Source organism: Poromitra crassiceps (genome assembly GCF_964638095.1).
Source record: "Poromitra crassiceps genome assembly, chromosome: 15".
Taxonomy (NCBI): Eukaryota; Metazoa; Chordata; class Actinopteri; order Beryciformes; family Melamphaidae; genus Poromitra; species Poromitra crassiceps.
This window is the reverse complement of record NC_139634.1, coordinates 8,690,917-8,705,411: the sequence shown is the minus strand read 5'-3', so window position 1 is coordinate 8,705,411 and position 14,495 is coordinate 8,690,917.

Here is a 14,495-nt window from a genome sequence, read left to right as displayed (position 1 = left end):
CTTAGAAAATGGCAGTTTCCTGTGACATTTGATTATTATTTCTTCACGTAGTGAGTACACGAGTCACAACATCTACATGTGAGTAGGGATGCAGGGGTTAACCGGTTTGACTATTAACCGCGATTTAAAACGTCACGGTTATATAACCGCAGAGGCTCCGCTACACCGAGTGTTTTGTTTCACAACAGTCCGTCAGTTTAAACTCCCATGCGGCGCAGACGGCGCTGGAAGGAGAGGAACCTGTCTCTCTCGCTTCGTTTCCGCACGGACTATTTAGCGGAGGCACCAAACACAGGCAGCTGCCATGTCTCCCAGTAGTAGCCAGTCTGTAGCAACATCATCTCGTCTGTAGCCTAGCCATGGATGCCAGCCCAACATAAATGTTGCAATACATGTCCCGCAAGGTTTCTGACATTAGGGGAAAGTCTGAGCTGGTGTTACGTTAAACCAAACGTGGGGAAGAGGCAGCGGATTTGTTTAGCGTTAACATACAGTCATTGACGTTAACGTTAGCTGTTGTGGCTAATGTTAGCTAGCTGGCCATGGCCTAGCGTACATAGTTCCTCGAGCTCGTTGTGACCAAACATCCCCGCATTTAAAGCACTTCATGCTCCCAGCGCTGGCCTAAACCATAGAGAACCTCATGCTTTACACGAAAAGAAACATCAAGGGTTTGTGTCAACTCCAAAAGCAACCCGCTAACGTTACATGTAGGCCTAATAACGTGAAGCTAACGTAGCTAGCTGCTTGGCAGTCATGATCTGACTGAGACAAGGAAAACAAATGCGCACATTTACATAACAAACACCAGTCAACACCACAGAGTGTCCTTTCTTTAATCCAGAGGGAGCATTTTCCAGTAAAAAGTGAAACGACACATGATGGCTTATAGTGAGGCTTTCCATGCCTGCCCCATCATCACTTCAATAGAACTGACCCCAATGCAAAATTCATTTCAGACGGCACATTTAGTTGCCAGTAACATGCCAATAAGAGTCTAAGTTACTATGCCTTTTGTGTTTTTTTCTGCAGACTAAGCAGCTATAGGCTTTCGCTTCTATAAAATAATAATAAAATATTTTTTGTATTGACTTGAGTGATACACTTTACTAATACAATCATATTATATCAGAAATGTTGTTTGTTTTATGTTCACAATAGTGATGTCAGTTAGATTTGATTAGGTCAGAGCCATGGAATATTAAATCATCCATCTTTGCTCACTACATCTGCCCTTTCTTCTTTTTTTAATCCCAGGTGTGCATAAAATACAGGTTAAGAACTTATTTTTTTAAATACAAAAATGTGAAAAAAGTAACATAGTATGTTTATCGTATCGGTTATTGGCCAGGAGAATATTTATCGGTTAGCGTAGGCCTATACTATCGGCTGTAAAAATCCATATCGTGCATTAGTATTCCGGAAGGCAGCAACTGTTAACTCATTCACCGCCAATGACGTCTTTGACGTGTTATCAGCAATGGCCTTCCCCGCCAAGGACGTGTTTGACGTGTTTTTGTTTTTATTGGTGCAGCGCCTGCAGCAAACACTTGCCCAGCCTGTCACACGGTCCCTGCCTTCAAAGGGTAGCCGACAGCACGCGATCAAACACATACCGCAGCTGTTGTTTTGAAATTGAGCAAGAGGAAAAGCAGAGAACGGGTAACGCTTCCTTGTGCAGACAGGAGAAACGCCATTGAAACGCCGAGCTGGAGTCGCCTTCCTCTGTGCCAGCCAGGAGAAAACGGGAGAAAGTAATCAAGAGATGTGTTTGATCATCGGAGGAATGAGGAAATGATCGATCAGTTTGCGAGGGCGGTGAGGACGTGTTGAATAGCCGAGGGGAAAACGGGAACGATCATAGATATGACAGGGAGACATGGACGAGGACGGTGTACCAGAACAAATCAAAATAAACACAGGAACAGCTAGGTAGCAGCGGGCAGAAGGCACTCACAGCAGCCCGCTGTCCTTCTCAAGAGCTCTTCAGTTGGTTCATGAAATCGCTGGGCTGCTCGCCCTCCAGTGTTGCTCCTGGCCAATCCCAGCGCCACAGGGCGTGGTTATTGCTTATTAGGGCTGTGGCGATTCACTTATCTCCCGATTCGATACTATCACGATTCTTGGGTGCCGATTCGATTTATATTGCGATTCTTAAGTATTGCGATTCTACGATTATTGCGATTCGATATTACGATTTATTGCGATTTTTGTTTATTTTTTTCTTTTCTTTTTTCAGTTTGTTTGCTTTTTTACACTAGATTAGAACATGGGAAAAGTTGAATCATACACTAGAGACTGTACCGTATATTATATATCATGAGTAGGGCTGGGCGATATAGTTAAAAACAGGGGCGGACTGGGATCATAATTCAGGCCGGGCATTAGATACCAAGCAGGCCAGGCCGATATGGGCCAACGCGCGTGAAATTTGGGCCGTTTGAAGCCAGATTTGGGCCGTTTGAAGTCCAATTTTACAATGAGATGCACCCACTTTAACCCTGAAGTGTAATTATTACTTCAGACTAACTAATAAAGTAATAAAACCACTAGTAAACCAGTAGGCGGCGCCTGGCCTGCTGTTCAGTGAGTGGCCTGACTGCAAGCACCCAAAAAAAAAAAAAAAAAAAAAAAAAAAAAATTTTTTTTTTTTAATTTGCGATTATCGATTCTGGAATAAAAGATCGATCCAAAAAATCGTGACATTAAAAATCGCGATACTTAGGTGAATCGATTTTTTCCCCCACCCCTATTGCTTATCCTATGTTGGGTTAGAAATCTAAAAGGGGGATCGTGTGTGTGTGTGTGTGTGTGTGTGTGTGTGTGTGTGTGTGTGTGTGTCTGTCTGTCTGTCTGTCTGTCTGTCTGTCGGTGTGTCTGTCTGTCTGTCTGTCTGTCTGCACACTCACACCGAGTAAACTGTATTGTTGAATGTAAAAAAAAAGCACTTCATGTGTGTATATATATATATATATATATTTTTTTTTTTTTTTTTTTTGTCATTTGTGTCCTAACGAATAATATTTACATGTCTGATGTCAATACAGTTCAAAATAAAAGAATTGAGAGTGAGTTATGCCTGAGATTGTGCCCTTTTACAAAAATGCTTTTTTCTCCCTTTTCTCTTCCCAGACAGGCTTTTTTGGTGAACATGGGGTGTATAAAAAGGGTTATAAGTAGAGTACAGAACATGCTAAAAGCTAACTTTCTTTTTGGGGGTGAAAGTAGAGACTTAGATCTTCATTTCGAGGTATTGGACATCACTGTAGTCCTAGTACAGAATTTACTGTGGGTCTTGAAAGATGACCAAACATTATGGAAATACTTGGCCTGTGCCAAAAATGCCAGTCAGATATTGGCAGTGAATGAGTTAAGATTGTGGGGGAAATACAATAAAACCTCTATTTAGAGAATGCTCATGTGATTTTTATACGTCCATAACAATAATCGTGAAACCGTGATAATCGTGGTTTTTTCTCAGACTATAATCGTACATCAAAATTTATAATCGTTGCATCCCTACATGTGAGGCAGCAGCTGTACCATATACTGCCATTAGTTCTAAGCAGCAGTGAGGGGTGTACCACAGTTTGTACTGCACGCACAGTATAGATAAAGGCATCTACATTATACTTTGACTATCTGCAATATGGCAAATCGGCGAATCTCCAAAAAGTTTGGCGTATCCCTTTAAAACATTTACGCTCTTGTCACTGTTCTGATTAATACTTACGTTCCTTGGACAAGTTGCTGTGCCTGCCACGTCCCATCTGGTCATGGGACCGGCCACCAACACTGGCTGAGGCCCGAGGGTGAGAGTGGGACTGGTCGCGTTCACCGTGTCGGGAGTGGGACCGTCGGGGGTCAGACGATCGGGAGCCGGACCGTCGGGAGCGGGAGCGTTGGGAGCCAAACCGCAGGGAGCGGGATCGCCGGGAGCGTCTGGAGATGGACCGTCGGGAGTGGGACCGTCGGGAGTGGGCTGTCGGCACTCGGGAGCAGAGGACGGTTAGTTAGAGATCTATTTCATGTTCTCATAATTATATTTACAACCATAACGAACCGCGATGTGACCGAAAAAGTGTCATTTACGCAGGGTAAGCAGAATGCCCCGCAGGCTCTCGTTCTAGCCTGTTTTGAGTGTTTGAGGAGTGTACTCGGTGCGACAAATCTTCTGTGGCGATCCGAATGAACCCAAAAGTATTTGTGGGTAGAAAACATCATATTTTAAGCTGGAAATGAGGACCGTGGTGTAAAAAACCGAAATTCTGCTTTAATACTATCCTATATTGAGGAAGGAGGCGATTCGGGGATGCGCAGAGTCCGATGGGGGCTCCATGACCAAACATTTTGTAAAGTCTCGGTGTATACATGAAAAAGTCAGTGAGTAAAAAAACATTCTATGTAATGTAACTACTAACAGATGACAATATTTGAAAAACGAATATGGTCATAGTACTAAAATGTGTTACTAGCCCCAACACTGACGATAACAAAATATCTTGATTCAAGAGAAACTGCAAGTTGAGATATCCGACTCATTTTGATAGAGCGGGTCACATATTGTTGAAGCTGCACTTCCCTGGCATGTGTCCAGTGGCATAGTACGACTTTGCTACTGCTAACGTTATCTCAGCTGCAGCAGCAGGCAGATGTAGGCTAGTGGGCGTGCCTGGAACTCACTGAATTCACTTCTCACAGACAACAGAAACACAGCGACGGTTAACGTTACGTGCCGTGCCAATTTACGCTATACTATTTTTATGATCTGATTGCAATTTTCCATGACTTTTCCAAAACCTTGTCGGATTTTATTTGTTTCCAAAACTTTGCCAATTTAATTGGCAAAGCAATTTAATTTAAATTTCCATTGAAGGTGTTTGTGAGTATAATCAACTTTCCATGGTTTTTTCCCTATGTAAATTTATATTTTTTCAGAACTTTTGCAAACTTGAAAACACAATTTTGAACCTCCATGACCTCTGTACCTGAGTGGGCAGTGAGATGGGGCAGAACTCTTCGATGTTGAAGTGAGACCTCAGCCCCTCCTCCAGCTCTTCAATCTTGTATGTCAACACTGGGGAGGAGAGATGCGGTTGGCTTAATTATGAGCGATTATGTAAATATTATTTATCAATAACACGAATGCTGAAATAAATGGTCAAACATCAGTATTTCTATTCTCATTCGATTTACACACGAGCAGGCTATTTCCTTTTCAGTTCTCACCGCTTCGAACGTCACAGAGCCTCTGGAACATGAACTTGTAGCTGCAGCGGAGCGTATCTTCAGGTCCTTCCAGCAGATCCAGCTGGGACCCCGAGCCCAGACCCTTCCTCCACGCCCAGCGAGTGCCCTGGATGCCCCACGAATGTAACCACCACCTCTCCTTTAGCCCCACGCTGGCTGTACTTCTGGGAGGAGTTGCACTGCAGAGAGAGAGAGAGGAGGTGACAGAGTTTAGTCAAAGCAAACTAGACTGAAAGAATAAATCAATCCCAACAGTCGCTAACACATTACATTCCAGCGATGTCTTGTCACACACATGCTCTATGGGTCAACACCGGGCTGGCGGAGATCTGCACTCCACCGAGTGCACTTTTCTAGTTATTGTTTGTGTGCACACAGGTTCATCCCCCAGCTTGATGTCATCACCAGCACTGATTGCGACCATGCTAGACCCTCGCCATAAACACCTTGGATTTCTTAGTCCAGAAAATAGACTGCTTGCGAATAGCAAGCTGGAAGAACTAGCAGCAACAGTGCCACTGCCACCTGCCGTTGCTGCCAGTGCCAGCCGAGATGAAGACCAAGGAGGGATAGAGATCTCTGAGGAGGAGGAGGACAGCGTGCCGCCGCCCACAGCGACGCCACCCGCAGCCCCCCCCACCCCAGGCGAGGCGCACCACAGCTTCAGCCATGGCACTACTGCTTGGAGAGGAGTACACGTCGGGTGTATCCCAACACCGCCGAGGCAGAGATCAAATACGTCCTTAGGGACAACCCTGCTCTTCTGGAAGTAAACCCCATTGACTCATGGAAGGCGAGCACAGCACGATTTCTGAGGCTGGCCAAGTTAGCCAGGCAATATTTGTGCATCCCAGCGACATCAGTCCCATCAGAAAGGGTTTTTTCTACCGCTGGACTTACAGTGAACAGGCAACGCACACGACTCACCCCTGAGCACGTAGATATGCTTATTTTCATGATTATAAAAACCAGTAAGTCTTACACTGCTCTCACACAACAACCCACTCTAGGCTGTGTTCATAGCTAGTGGATACAGTAATGTTACGTTTAATGAAGAGAGGTCTGGACTCTGCGCATTTATTATTTAATTTTATACAGCAGAACAGCACTTTATATTATTTATTTTAAAATATGTTTGGGCAGTCAGTCTGTTATATACAGTAACAGTAGGCTATGTTGTTTAACTTAGACCAGGTTATTTTTATTTTCCTTTAAATGCACTAAATGCACAGCACTTTTATTGTTTGTTTAAAAAGAAAGGATTTTTCTGTGCTCACAACTTAGTCTGAGTCCTGCCGGGTCTGTCATGACCACGCAGATTAATGTGGTTGTGAGTGTGACTACATTTTGCAAAAAGGGTTGGCCTGCCTTGTTGTTATATCTCTAGAGAAATGTCAGAGCAGGGGGGGGGGGGGGGGGGGTTCTCTTACCTCTCAGACACCAGTCTTGGTGTGTAGCGATGCTCTTTCACGTCTGTCACCTATCGCAAGTAGGATGAACCTGTAAAAAACACACCACATTAAAATTAATATTTTAATGTTTTATTTACCTTTGCCCATAATTTTCTTTTTGTCAAGCGTGACATAGGCTATATCAAGAGTACTTCTGGTGAAATATCTTATCAAAATAATGTGACGAAAGTGGTAAAAAAAAAGGGGGGGGGGGGCCTTGATTTTATTTGTATTTTTTCAAAGTCACAAACTTTCAAGGACCCCTGGGAACTCTGGCATAAGCTTTTGGAATCAATGCATTTGAGTTAGCCTACACTTTATAAGTTAGCCAGCCAACACTAGACACTAGCCAGCAGCTAGAGTGGCACTGGGCTAGCATACCAGAGGCAACTCAATGCAGTTGAATAGGCAGATTCATTGTTGGTTTAGTAGCCAACACTAACGCTACCTTTCAGTTATATGTCACAGCACAATTTCGGCAAACATAGGACTTCATTTGGGCTATAAGCAAGCATGGAAATAATCTACAAAGCGAAATCCAAATTGTTATTCTGTGCATGCAGCATTGCCTCTTGTTAGCCAGCCCATAGCAAGCTAGCTACTACTAACGTTAGCTATGCTGTAGTTAGCGTGAGAGCTATAGCCAAAGTCGAGTTGAGAGAACTGCATGCTGAAACTGCTGTTATAAATCTAATTAACGTTATGTGTTGGAACCATGGCAGATAACGCTCAAAATCACGAACTTTATTGGAAATGGTCGAGTTTAGTCATTACCTTATGCTGATCACACATGTTTTTCCCTCCAACTCACGGAAGGAACGCACAATGAGTCTGCTTCTGCTTCTTCTTCTTCTTCTTCTTCTTCTTCTATTGTTTTATGGCGCTTGGCAAACAGCTTTTTGTGCATTACTGCCACCTACTGGTCCGTCTATTGCCAAAGGGAAGTTTCTTCTTCTTCTGACAGCTTTCCGGCAGACTAGATGCCTTACGGCACATTGCTGCCTCTCACTGGTCGGAAATACTACTGTTTATGGTGAGAAACGGGAGGTAGCCACGAGATAGGGAAATGTATGTCACAAGTTGAAAAATTATATTAAATCATATTATATTATAGAACACATAAAATAATAATAAGATAGATAGATAGATAGATAGATAGATAGATACATACATTTATAGCCTACATACATACATACAGTACATACATACATAGATAGATAGCTCTATCTATCTATATACACACACACACACACACACACACACACGCACGCGCACACACACACACACACACACACACACACACACACACACACACACACACACACACACACACACACACACACACACACACACACACACACACACACACACATATACATATATATAACCCAGAAAATATAGCTATATAAATGTGTAAAATATGTAAAGATAAATGAATACAGAAAGAAAGACAGACAGACAGACAGAAAGAAAGAAAGAAATTAATAAATAAATACAGTATAATAGTGTAGAAATGAGAAAATCTGAAATATATCAGGACAGGATATACAAATCTTTGCACATCACAACATGCGCTGGATGATGACCCTGCCAGTGAGTTGGCAGCAGAGACCAACATGTGGCACCAGATGGTGATGCTGCCAGTGGGCCGCGTGACTGTTGGAACAGCGTTGGTGACCCCGCTGATCGAAACAGCGAAGCTGGATCCGGAGGAAATGAAGGAGAGTGCGAGCCTGTGCAGACCGGATCAGGCTGGCAGACTGTTCCAACCCGATGAAGAGACGTAAGAAGTGATGCCGGTGCCCGGATGGAGTGCCTGTCCTCCATTCATTCAGGATGGTGGCCAACTCAGCGCAGCGGGTGGGTGCCTGTGGAGTGGGTGCCCCCTTCGTGGACATTTTTTGTGAAATCGGTTGTGTAATAGTGAATTTTGTTTAGTTATTTCTATATGCAATTCAGTTATGTGACATGTATAGTAAACTTTTTTAAATTCCAGTGAATGATACAGCCTACATGTAGTGTTACATTTTTTATTTTATTTTTTTGTGATTTGCTTCACTGACTCACAGACTGTGCATAAAAAATAATGCTGTAAATTGTACAAGGAACCCTAACCTCTAAAAATATTAATGTTTAGCCTGCAAAAGCAGTTACATTAATGAGCCTACTTAGTGTTAAACATGACCAACACACTACAGCAGTAAAAATAATAATAGGCTATAGCCTATGGTGTGAGGAAGTGTAACCTCTGTAAACAGTCTGCACTATGGTAATTATCCCTGCCTGCCAGAGAGTACTTTATTGTTGTTGGAGTGTTTATTTCCAAATAACCTAGCATGAACAACAGTAATGATATCAAGAAAATCCTCATGATTATTATCATGATATTGATTTCAACCAGATCACCCAGCCCAATTTTTGGTATAGCCTACAGCCCCCTGGACAAGAATGCACCAGCTGCCCCTGGATACGGTAACTCTGTCTACAAACTATAACCGCCAGTCAAGAAAGACTTGGCAAGGTAGCTACTGTATGCTTAACAAACAACAGGAGGAAGCAAACAATCTGCACCAGTGGTGTGAGGAGCACTTTCTCCAGATAAACGTGAGAAAAACAAAGGAGCTCCTCATAGACTTCCGGAGAAAGGTCGATCATGTCCCACAGCTGAAACTCAATGGAGAGGTTGTGGAGAGGGTTAGCAGCTACAAGTACCTCGGGACCACCATTGACAGCGGGCTGACCTTCAATGACAACACACAAATCATCTTCAAAAAGTGCCAGCAACGGACCTACCTTCTACGAAGGCTGAGGCACTTGAACGTAGCCCCTCCCATCCTCCGCAGCTTTTATATTTGCCACATAGAGAGCCTCCTCACCTTCTCCTTTCTGGCCTGGTACGAGGGTCTCTCAGAGGCCAATAAGGCCAAACTGAGGATGATTAGCCTGGGGTCCAAGCTCTGCGGGGCACAATGCTCACCCCTCCAACGGCTTTATGACCAGAGGGCGTGAAGAAAGCAAGTCAGATCGCGAGGGACTCAACTCATAACCTCAGCACCTGCTTTCAGATCCTGCCCTCTGGTAGGAGATATGCTGCCCCTATATTTAAAACGAACAGGGGGAGGGCCAGCTTCATCCCCTCTGCTATTAGGCTCCTTAACAGACCCCCGCTAACCCCCCGGCCCCCCTCTGCCAGGAAAACCTGGCCCTGTTGTGTGCTACCCCCCCCCCCCTCCTTTTTTTTAGGTAGGCATACAGGTGCACAGAACTTTTAGAACTTTTAGAGTCATATATGTATTTTTTTTTGGTGATATTTTGTATGCTGTGATCCTATCCACTTTTTTATATATAGTCTTGTTTCGCTGTACTGACCTTAACAAAGTGAATTTCCCTTGTGGACAATAAAGTACAACTTGACTTGACTTGAAACAACATTATTGGTAGAATGATGCAAGTAAGGAGATCTGCTTATTGTGCACCTCCTTCAGCATCTACGAGAGAGCAGGAGAGAAAGAGCAGAGGGGAGGAGAAAGAGAGAGGGGAGCGCAACGCATGAGGCTCAGTCTACTGAACGTAATGGTATTCCATTGACTTTAAATTGCATTTCATTGACTTTCTCATGGGCCATTCACTGTACTGTGAACAGTGGTGCAGGGAGTGCGCCCCCAGTTTGCGGAGCTCCGCCTCGCGCTGGCTTAATTCCTGTCCTAAGCTTAACAAGTTTTTCCCCGTGTGCATATCTCTCTCTCCGCTTTGTCTCTCTCCCCCTCGCTCTCTCCTTCCCTCTCTCTCAAATTTAGCTCGAAGCCAAGGTACGGCGGCTGCCATAGCTTGCCATACTGAATTGAGGCCCTTGTTCAAGACCATGTCAGCAAACCGCCGGTGGCGGTCAGAGCAGACCGCCACAACCATACGCATGTTTGAGAAGGCAGGCCACCCGGTTCAACGACAAGTGCCAATTGGGCAGCCGTCTGATTGACAGGGCTCGTGGCCCTGCCGCTTTGCGATGGTGCGGCTTACAGTACAGGTTTCTACACTATGACATCACTTTGGTAAAAACTGGCTCAAATGGCAGGGTAGACCAAATGGCATCACTTTGGTCAAAAGTGGCCCAGAGTTTTTACCAATGTGCCATTTAGCCTACTTTTTCCCAAACAGCTCCCTGTGGGCAGGGGATGGGATGATGCCCCTTGGCCTCGCCCACTCCAATTTAAGGGGTAGAGTGAGCTCCAGGCATGTGGGGGTCAAAGGTCAAACCAGCAGGCCGAAAATAGTGGCCCAGGCCCGGGTAGAAGGGCTACATTGGGACACATGCACACGTGATGCGTAGGTGCCTCTAAGCCAGTGTGCCAAAATTTGGCTCATTCCGTCAAGCAAGGGCCGTTTAATCGCAATAAAGCAGTTTAGGCCGAAATGCGGCCTTTTGGATTGCTATATTGGGATCACGCGGCCCCCCGAAGGCGGAAAGACTCCAGATTTTGCAGATGCAATGCATAGATGCCTCTAAACCAGTGTCTCAGATCTTGGCTCATTCCGTCTAGCGAGGGCCATTTAATCGCAATAAAGCAGTTTAGGCCTAAATGCGGCCTTTTGGATTGCTATATTGGGATCACGCGGCCCCCCGAAGGCGGAAAGACTCCAGAGTTTGCACATGTGATGCGTACATGCCTCTAAACTAGTTTGCAAAATCTTGGCTCGTTCCGTCCAGCGGAACCAGTATAGGGGCGAGAGAGCAGTTTGGGCATGTCCTCGCTTAGTGACGAAACACGCTATATTGGGATCACGTGGCCCCCCGAAGGCAGAAAGACTCTAGATTTTGCAGATGCGATGCATAGATGCCTCTAAACCAGTGTCTCAGATATTGGCTCATTCCGTCCATCGAGGGCCGTTTAATTTCAATAAAGCAGTTTAGGCCTAAATGCGTCCTTTTGGATTGCTATATTGGGATCACGCGGCCCCCCGAAGGCGGAAAAGACCCCAGAGTTTGCACATGTGAGCAGTGTGTGCCTCTAAACCAAAATCTTAGCTCATTCTGCCCAGTGGAGCCAGTATAGGGGCAGGAGAGCAGTTTCCACATGGCGAAACACGCTATAATGGGATTACGTCTACAGAGTCCAATAGGGGTCCTAGCCAGATGCACAGGTCTATCTTGAACATATCTTGAACATCCTCAGGCATCCAGTAGGGGTCCTAGCCAGACATTTAGATATTGAAATCATTTCGGACATCCATCGACGTACAAAGTGGACCTAATATAGATGTTTAGATATTGAACCTTGCTTGAACATCAACAGATGTCCGACAGGGGTCGTAGCTTGACGTTCATATATCAAATCTGTTTTGAACGTCCACAGCCATCCGACAGGGGTCCTAGCTTGAAGCTCATATATTGAACCCATTATGGATGTCTACAGACGTCTAATAGGGGTCTTAGACAGACATTCAGATATTGAAATCATTTTGGATGTCCATCAATGTACAAAATTGGCCTAATAAGATGTTTAGATATTGAACGATATAGAACCCGTCTTTAATGTCCACAGACGTCCAAAAGGGGTCTAGTACAGACGTTTAAATATTGAACCCGTCTTGAATGTCCACAGACGTTCAATAGGGGTCCTAGCCACACATTCAGATATATAACTTATTTCGGACGTCTGCAGATGTCCAATAGGGGTCCTGCCCAGACATTCGGATATTTAATCTTCTTTGGACGTCCACAGGCGTACAAATGGGGTCCCGACCTAACGTTCAGATGTTGAACCCGTCTTGAGCGTCCACAGACATCCAAAAGGGTCTTACCCAGACGTTCAAATATAGAACCTGTTTCAGACATCCACAGACGTTCGACAGGGGTCTTGGCCAGACGTTGAGATATTGAACCTGTTTTGGACGTCCACCTGAGGTCCAATAAGGGTCCTAGCCGGACGTCCAGATATTGTCCTATTTGGGATGTCCACAGACATCCAGTAAGGGTTGTAGCTAGACGTTCATAAATTAAACCTGTTTTGGACGTCCACAGACGTACAACCGTGGTCCCGACCTAACGTTCAGATACTGAACCTGTCCTGCATGTCCACCTGAGGTCCAATAAGGGTCCGAGCCGGACGTCCAGATATTGACCTATTTTGGATGTCCACAGACATCCATTAAGGGTTGTAGCTAGACGTTCATATATTACACCTGTTTTGGACGTCCACAGACGTACAACCGTGGTCCCGACCTAACGTTCAGATACTGAACCTGTCCTGCATGTCCACCTGAGGTCCAATAAGGGTCGTAGCCAGACGTCCAGATATTGACCTATTTTGGATGTCCACAGACATCTAGTAAGGGTTGCAGCTAGACGTTCAGATATTTAACCTGTTTTGGAAGTCCACAGACGTACAATCGTGGTCCCGACCTAACGTTCAGATACTGAACCTGTCCTGCACGTCCACCTGAGGTCCAATAAGGGTCCTAGCCGGACGTCCAGATATTGACCTATTTGAGATGTCCACAGACATCCAGTAAGGGTTGTAGCTAGACGTTCAGATATTTAACCTGTTTTGGACGTCCACAGACGTACAATCGTGGTCCCGACCTAACGTTCAGATACTGAACCTGTCTGGCACGTCCACCTGAGGTCCAATAAGGGTCCGAGCCGGACGTCCAGATATTTACCTAATTTGGACGTCCAGAGACATCCGGTAAGGGTTGTAGCTAGACGTTCAGATATTGAACCTGTTTTGGATGTCCACAGACGTACAAACGGGGTACCGACTTAACGTTCAGATACTGAACCCGTTTTGTACGTCTACCAACGTCAAACCAGGGTCTCAACCTGACGTTCAGAAGTTGCACCCGTTTTGCACGTCCAGCAGATGTCCAAAAAGGGTCCTGCCCAGACGGCCAAAAATTGAACCCGTATTGGACGTCCACTAGACATGCAATATGGGTTCTGGACTGACGGACGCTATATAGACATGATCTGAACGTCTGATTGACGTTCGGTGTTTGCTGGGTAGTTCATCCAATCACCTGCCAGGTATTTTTTTGGAAGTGCCCGCCTCTTTTAAATGGCTTCCCAAGCGGCGGGTGACTCCCAGATGGTTATGTGAAAACAAACCATCACAACTGAAATGCCTAACCCTTACCCTAAACCCTTACCCTAACCTAAGCCCAAGTCTAACCTACCCCTTAAAACCAAGTCTTAACCTGAGAAAGTGTCCTCCCTTCCCAGGTATAAAACTCCTCACTAAGATAGCTATGCAAGCACACACACACACACACACACACACACACACACACACACACACACGCGCGCGCGCGCACATGAAGCATGTTCGAGGTCAACAAAAGGTAAATGGCGCTCCCTTCGGAAAGGTTGTCCACATCACAACCCATCAGTGTCACTTTTTATTTCATTTTTTGGCCGGAGTTTGGGGGAAGATAAACACGTTTGCTGGCTGCTGCACGTCCATATTGAACTGTCGGGGAACTCTGAAGAACGTGGCTGAAATGCTTGAGAAAGAATCACTTTCAGATAGATTGGAGATTATCCACTGCACGACTACTCAGACAGCATTATGCTAACACACACTGCAGGAGACAGCGTTATGCTAACACACACTATCCTTTCTTCCCTCAGTCTGAGCAGACTGCTGAAAGATGTTGTTTCTGGTTCAGAGCACATCTGAGCACATCAGGCAAATAGAGACGGGGATGAGCCAGAGCTCTGTCGTTAACGTGTTTTACAAGTGCAATGCAAAGCTGCTCATTTTGAAAGGCTTTTTAAAGGGTTATCTCTTCATTCTT